Source organism: Arachis duranensis, chromosome 3 (genome assembly GCF_000817695.3).
Source record: "Arachis duranensis cultivar V14167 chromosome 3, aradu.V14167.gnm2.J7QH, whole genome shotgun sequence".
Taxonomy (NCBI): Eukaryota; Viridiplantae; Streptophyta; class Magnoliopsida; order Fabales; family Fabaceae; genus Arachis; species Arachis duranensis.
In genome coordinates, this window is record NC_029774.3 from 25,836,222 (window position 1) to 25,842,802 (window position 6,581).

The 6,581-nt window shown below is 39.3% G+C and overlaps 1 non-coding gene across 1 annotated transcript; it reads left to right on the top strand.

The window, feature by feature from the left end:
- The first annotated feature begins 5,389 nt into the window (after positions 1-5,389).
- On the top strand, positions 5,390-5,493 carry LOC127746009 (small nucleolar RNA R71). Its single transcript, XR_008007630.1, has one exon. It is a non-coding gene; the product is annotated as a small nucleolar RNA R71 (small nucleolar RNA).
- The last annotated feature ends 1,088 nt before the right edge of the window (positions 5,494-6,581 follow it).

Sequence of the window (6,581 nt, forward strand, 5' to 3'; positions counted from 1 at the left end):
AGTGCAGAAATCCACTTCTGGGGCCCACTTTGGTGTGTGCTTGGGCTGAACTTGAGCTTTACACATACAGAGGCTTCTCTTGGGGTTAAACGCCAAGTTGTAACGTGTTTTTGGCGTTTAACTCTGGTTTGTGACGTGTTTCTGCCGTTTTATTCCAGAATGCAGCATGGAACTGGCGTTGAATGCCAGTTTGCATCCTTTAAACTCAAATAAAGTATGAACTATTATATATTGCTGGAAAGCCCTGGATGTCTACTTTTCAACGCAGTTGAGAGCGCGCCATTTGGATTTCTGTAGCTCAAGAAAATCCATTTCGAGTGCAGGGAGGTTAGAATTCAACAACATCAGCAGTCCTTTGTCAGCCTCCTATCAGATTTTTGCTCAGGTCCCTCAATTTCAGCCAGAAAATATCTGAAATCATAGAAAAATACACAAACTCATAGTAAAGTCTAGAAATGTGAATTTTGCATAAAAACTAATAAAAACATCCCTAAAAGTAGTTAGATCCTACTAAAAACTACCTAAAAACAATGCCAAAAAGCATATAAATTATTCGCTCATCACAATACCAAACTTAAATTGTTGCTTGTCCCCAAGCAACTGAAAATCAAATAGGATAAAAAGAAGATAATATACTATAAACCCCAAAATATCAATGAATATTAGTTCTAACTAGATGAGCGGGACTTGTAGCTTTTTGCTTCTGAACAGTCTTGGCATCTCACTTTATCCTTTGAAGTTTAGAATGATTGGCATCCATAGGAACTCAGAGTTCAGATAGTGTTATTGATTCTCCTAGTTAAGTATGTTGATTCTTGAACACAGCTACTTTTATGAGTCTTGGCCGTGGCCCTAAGCACTTTGTCTTCCAGTATTACCACCGGATACATAAATCCCACAGACACATGACTGGGTGAACATTTTCAGATTGTGACTCAGCTTTGCTAAAGTCCCCAGTTAGAGGTGTCCAGAGCTCTTAAGCACACTCTTTTTGCTTTGGATCACGACTTTAATCACTCAGTCTAAAGCTTTCACTTGGACCTGCATGCCACAAGCACATGGTTAGGGACAACTTGATTTAGCCGCTTAGGCCTGGATTTTATTTCCTTGGGCCCTCCTATCCATTGATGCTCAAAGCCTTGGATCCTTTTTACCCTTACCTTTTGGTTTTAAGGGCTATTGGCTTTTTCTGCTTGCTTTTTCTTTTTCTTTCTTAAAATTTTTTCGCCACTTTTTCTTTTTTTTTTTTCCGCAAGCTTTGTTCTTCACTGCTTTTTCTTGCTTCAAGAATCAATTTTATGATTTTTCAGATGATCAACAACATTTCTCTTTGTTCATCATTCTTTCAAGAGCCAACAATTTTAACATTCATAAACAGCAAGATAAAAAATATGCACTATTCAAGCATTCATTCAGAAAATAAAAAGTATTGTCACCACATCAATATAATTAAACTAATTACAAGGATGAATTCAAAACTCATGTACTTCTTGTTCTTTTGTATTAAAAACATTTTTCATTTAAGAAAGGTGAAGAATTCATGGAATTATTCATAGCCTTAAGACATAGTTACTAAATACTAATGATCATGTAGTAAAGACACAAACATAGACAAACATGAAGCTCAAAAACCGAAAAACAAAGAGATAAGAACAAGGAAGTTAAGGAATGAGTCCACCTTAGTGATGGTGGCGCCTTCTTCTTGAAGGACCAATGGCGTCCTTGAGCTCCTCTATGTCTCTTCCTTGCCATTGTTGCTCCTCCCTCATAGCTCTTTGATCTTCTCTAATCTCATTGAGAATGATGGAGTGCTCTTGGTGTTCCACCCTTAATTGGTTCATGTCATGACTCAATCCTTCTAGAGAAGTGTTGAGTTGTTCCCAATAGTTGTTTGGAGGAAAATGCATCCCTTGAAGCATCTCAGGGATTTCTTGATGATGAGCTTCCTCATGCGTCTCTTGAGATCCATGAATGGACTCTCTTGTTTGCTCCATCCTCTTCTTAGTGATGGGATTGTCTTCTTCAATGAGGATGTCTCCTTCTATGACAACTCTAGCTAAGTTGCATAGATGGCAAATAAGATGAGGAAAAGCTAGCCTTGCCAAGGTGGAGGGCTTTTCGGCTACTTTGTAGAGTTCTAGAGGGATGACTTCATGAACTTCTACTTCCTCTCCAATCATTATGCTATGGATCATGATGACCCGATCCACAGTCACTTCAAATCGGTTGCTAGTAGGGATGATGGAGCGTTGGATGAACTCCAACCATCCTCTAGCCACAGGCTTAAGGTCCAGTCTTCTCAATTGAACCGGCTTGCCTTTTGAGTCTCCTTTCCATTGAGCTCCTTCCACACATATGTCCATGAGGACTTGGTCTAACCTTTGATCAAAGTTGACCCTTCTAGTGTAGGGGCGTGCGTCTTCTTACATCATAGGCAAGTTGAACACTAACCTTACGTTCTCCAGACTGAAATCTAAGCATTTCCCCCGAACCATTGTAAGCCAATTCTTTGGGTTTGGGTTCATACTTTGATCATGGTTCCTAGTGATCCATGCATTGGTGTAGAACTCTTTAACCATTAAGATTCTGACTTGTTGAATGGTGTTGGTGAAGACTTTCCAACCTCTTTCTTGGATCTCATGTCGGATCTCTGGATACTCATTTTTCTTGAGCATGAAAGGGACCTCAGGGATCACCTTCTTCTGGGTCCCAACTTCATAGAAGTGGTCTTGATGGACCTTTGAGATGAATCTCTCCATCTCCCATGACTCGGACTTGGAAGCTTTTGTCTTTCCTTTCCTCTTTCTTGAAGATTCTCCGGCCTTAGGTGCTATAAATGGTTATGGAAAAACAAAAAAGCTATGCTTTTACCACACCAAACTTAGAATGTTGCTCGCCCTCGAGCAAAAGAAGAAAGAATAGATGAAGAAGAAGAAGAAATTGAGGAGAGAGAGAGAGAGATGTGTATTCGGCCAATAGGGAGAAAAGAGGGTTGTGTTGTGTGAAAATGAAGAAGGATAGAGGGGTTTATATAGTGGAGGGAGAGGGATAAGGTTCGGTCATTTAGGGTGGGTTTGGGTGGGAAAGAGATTTTGAATTTGAAGGTAGGTGTGGTTTATAGGGAGGAGAGATTGAGGTGATTGGTGAGGGGTATAGTGGTATTGGATTGTGTGAAGAAGAGAGAAGTGGGGTAGGTGGGGATCCTGTGGGGTCCACAGATCCTGAGGTGTCAAGGATTTATCATCCCTGCACCAATTAGGCGTGTAAATGCCTTCTTTATGCAATCCTGGCGTTTAACGCTAGACTACAGCATGTTTCTGGCGTTAAATGCCACTTCCATGCTTGTTTTGGGCGTTCAACGCCAGTCTGCAACATGTTTCTGGCGTTGAACGCCACTTCCATGCTTGCCTCTGGCATTTAACGCCAGTTTGATGATTCTTTCTGGCGTTAAACACCAGCTCTATGCTCCTTACTGGCGTTTAAACGCCAGTGAGCTCCTCCTCCAGGGTGTGCTTTTTCTTCTGCTATTTTTGGTTCTATTTTTAATTTTTGCAATTGTTTTGTGACTCCACATGATCATAAACCTAATAAAACATAAAAGAACATTAGAAATATAGATAAATAAAAGTTGGGTTGCCTCCCAATAAGCACTTCTTTAATGTCAATAGCTTGACAGTGAGCTCTCATGGAGCTTCACAGATGTTCAGAGTATTGTTGAGACCTCCCAACACCAAACTTAGAGTTTGAATGTGGGGGTTCAACACCAAACTTAGAGTTTGGTTGTGGCCTTCCAACACCAAACTTAGAGTTTGATTGTGGGGGCTTTGTTTGACTCTGTATTGAGAGAAGCTTTTCATGCTTCCTCTCCATAGTTGTAGAGGAAGATCCTTGAGCTTTAAACATAAGGTAGTTCCCATTTAATTGAAGGACTAGCTCTCCTCTATCAACATCAATCACAGCTCCTGCTGTGGCTAGGAAGGGTCTTCCAAGGATGATGCATTCATCCTCATCCTTCCCAGTGTCTAAGATTATGAAATCAGCAGGGATTTAAAGGCCTTTAACCTTCACTAACACGTCCTCTACTAATCCATAAGCTTGTTTTATTGACTTGTCTGCCATCTCTAATGAGATTCTTGCAACTTGTACCTCAAAGATCCCCAGTTTCTCCATTACAGAGAGTGGCATAAGATTTATACCTGACCCCAGGTCACACAGAGCCTTCTCAAAGGTCATGGTGCCTATGGTACAAGGTATTAAGAATTTACCAGGATCTTGTTTCTTTTGAGGTAAAGTTTGTTGAACCCATGTATTTAGTTCACTAATGAGCAAGGGAGGTTCATCTTTCCAAGTCTCATTACCAAACAACTTGGCATTCAGCTTCATGATGGCTCCTAGATATTGAACAACTTGCTCTTCAGTTACATCTTCATCCTCTTCAGAGGAAGAATAGTTCTCAAAGTTCATGAATGGCAGAAGGAAGTTTAATGGAATCTCTATGATCTCTATATGAGCCTCAGATTCTTTTAGGTCCTTAATAAGGAACTTCTTTCTGTTTGGGGGACGTCCCATGAGGTCTTCCTCATTGGGATTCACGTCCTCCCCTTCCTCTTTGGATTCGGCCATTTTGATAGTATCAATGGCCTTGCACTCTCTTTTTGAATTCTCTTCTGTATTGCTTAGGAGAGTACTAGGAGGAGTTTCAGTGATTTTCTTACTCAGCTGTCCCACTTGTGCCTCCAAGTTTCTAATGGAGGACCTTGTTTCATTCATGAAACTTAAAGTGGCCTTAGATAGATCAGAGACTATGTTTGCTAAGTTAGAGGGGCTCTGCTCAGAATTCTCTGTCTGTTGCTGAAAAGATGATGGAAAAGGCTTGCTATTGCTAAGCTTGTTTCTTCCACCATTATTAAAACCTTGTTGAGGCTTTTGTTGATCCTTCCATGAGAAATTTGGATGATTTCTCCATGAGGAATTATAGGTGTTTTCATAGGTTTCACCCATGTAATTCACCTCTGCCATTGCAGGGTCCTCAGTATCATAAGCTTCTTCTTCAGAAGATGCCTCTTTAGAACTGTTGGATGCATTTTGCCATCCATTTAGACTCTGAGAAATCATGTTGACTTGCTGAGTCAACATTTTGTTCTGAGCCAGTATGGCATTCAGAGCATCAATTTCAAGAACTCCCCTCTTCTGAGGCGTCCCATTACTCACAAGATTCCTCTCAGAGGTGTACATGAATTGGTTATTTGCAACCATGTCAATGAGTTCTTGAGCTTCTGCAGGCATTTTTTTTAGGTGAATGGATTCACCTGCAGAATGGTCCAGTGACATCTTAGAGAACTCAGATAGACCATCATAGAATATATCCAAAATGGTCCACTCTGAAAGCATGTCAGAAGGACACTTTTTGGTCAACTGCTTGTATCTTTCCCAAGCTTCATAGAGGGATTCACCATCTTTTTGCTTGAAGGTCTGAACATCCACTCTGAGCTTGCTCAGCTTTTGAGGAGGAAAGAACTTGGCCAAGAAGGCCGTGACCAGCTTATCCCAAGAGTCCAGGCTATTTTTAGGTTGAGAGTCCAACCATGTTCTAGCTCTGTCTCTTACAGCAAAAGAGAAAAGCATGAGCCTGTAGACTTCAGGATCTACTCCATTAGTCTTAACAGTATCACAGATCTGCAAGAATTTAGTTAAAAACTGATAGGGATCTTCTGATGGAAGTCCATGAAACTTGCAGTTCTGTTGCATTAGAGCAACTTGTTGAGGCTTCATCTCAAAATTGTTTGCTCCAATGGTAGGGATTGAGATGCTTCTTCCATAAAAATTGGAAGTAGGTGTAGTATAATTACTAAGCATCCTCCTAGCGCCTCCACCATTGTTATTGGGTTCGGCCATGTCTTCTTTTTCAAGATTCTCTGTAAGGTTTTCTCTGATTTGTTGTGCTTTAACTTCTCTTAGCTTCTTCTTCAGGGTCTTTTTAGGTTCAGGATCTGCTTCAACAAGAATCTCCTTGTCCTTACTCCTGCTCATATGAAAAAGAAGAAAATAGAAAAGAAAGAAGAATCCTTTATGTCACAGTATAGAGATTCCTTTATGTGAGTAGAAGAAGAAAAGAATAGAAGAAGGATGAGAAAAAAATTCGAACACAAAGGAGAAGAGACGGTTCAAATTTTTAGATGAAGAGAAGTGTTAGTAAATGAATAAATAAATAGAAAGAGATTAGAGAGAGGGGGAATTCGAATATTATTTTTGAAAAATTGGTTAGTGATTTTTGAAAATTAAGAGAAGAAATAAAATTAAAATTAAAATTTGAAACAATTAGTTAATTAAAAAGAATTTTGAAAAAGGGTGAGGAATTTTCGAAAATTAGAGAGAGAAAAGTAATTAGGTGGTTTTGAAAGAGATAAGAAATAGACAAAAAGTCAATTAGTTAGTTGAAAAAGATTTGAAAATCAATTTTGGAAAGATAAGAATGTTAGAAAAGATTTTGAAATCAAATTTTTTGCAAAGATATGATTTGAAAAAGATATGATTAAAAAGATATGATTGAAAAGATATGGTTGAAAAAGATTTTATTTTTA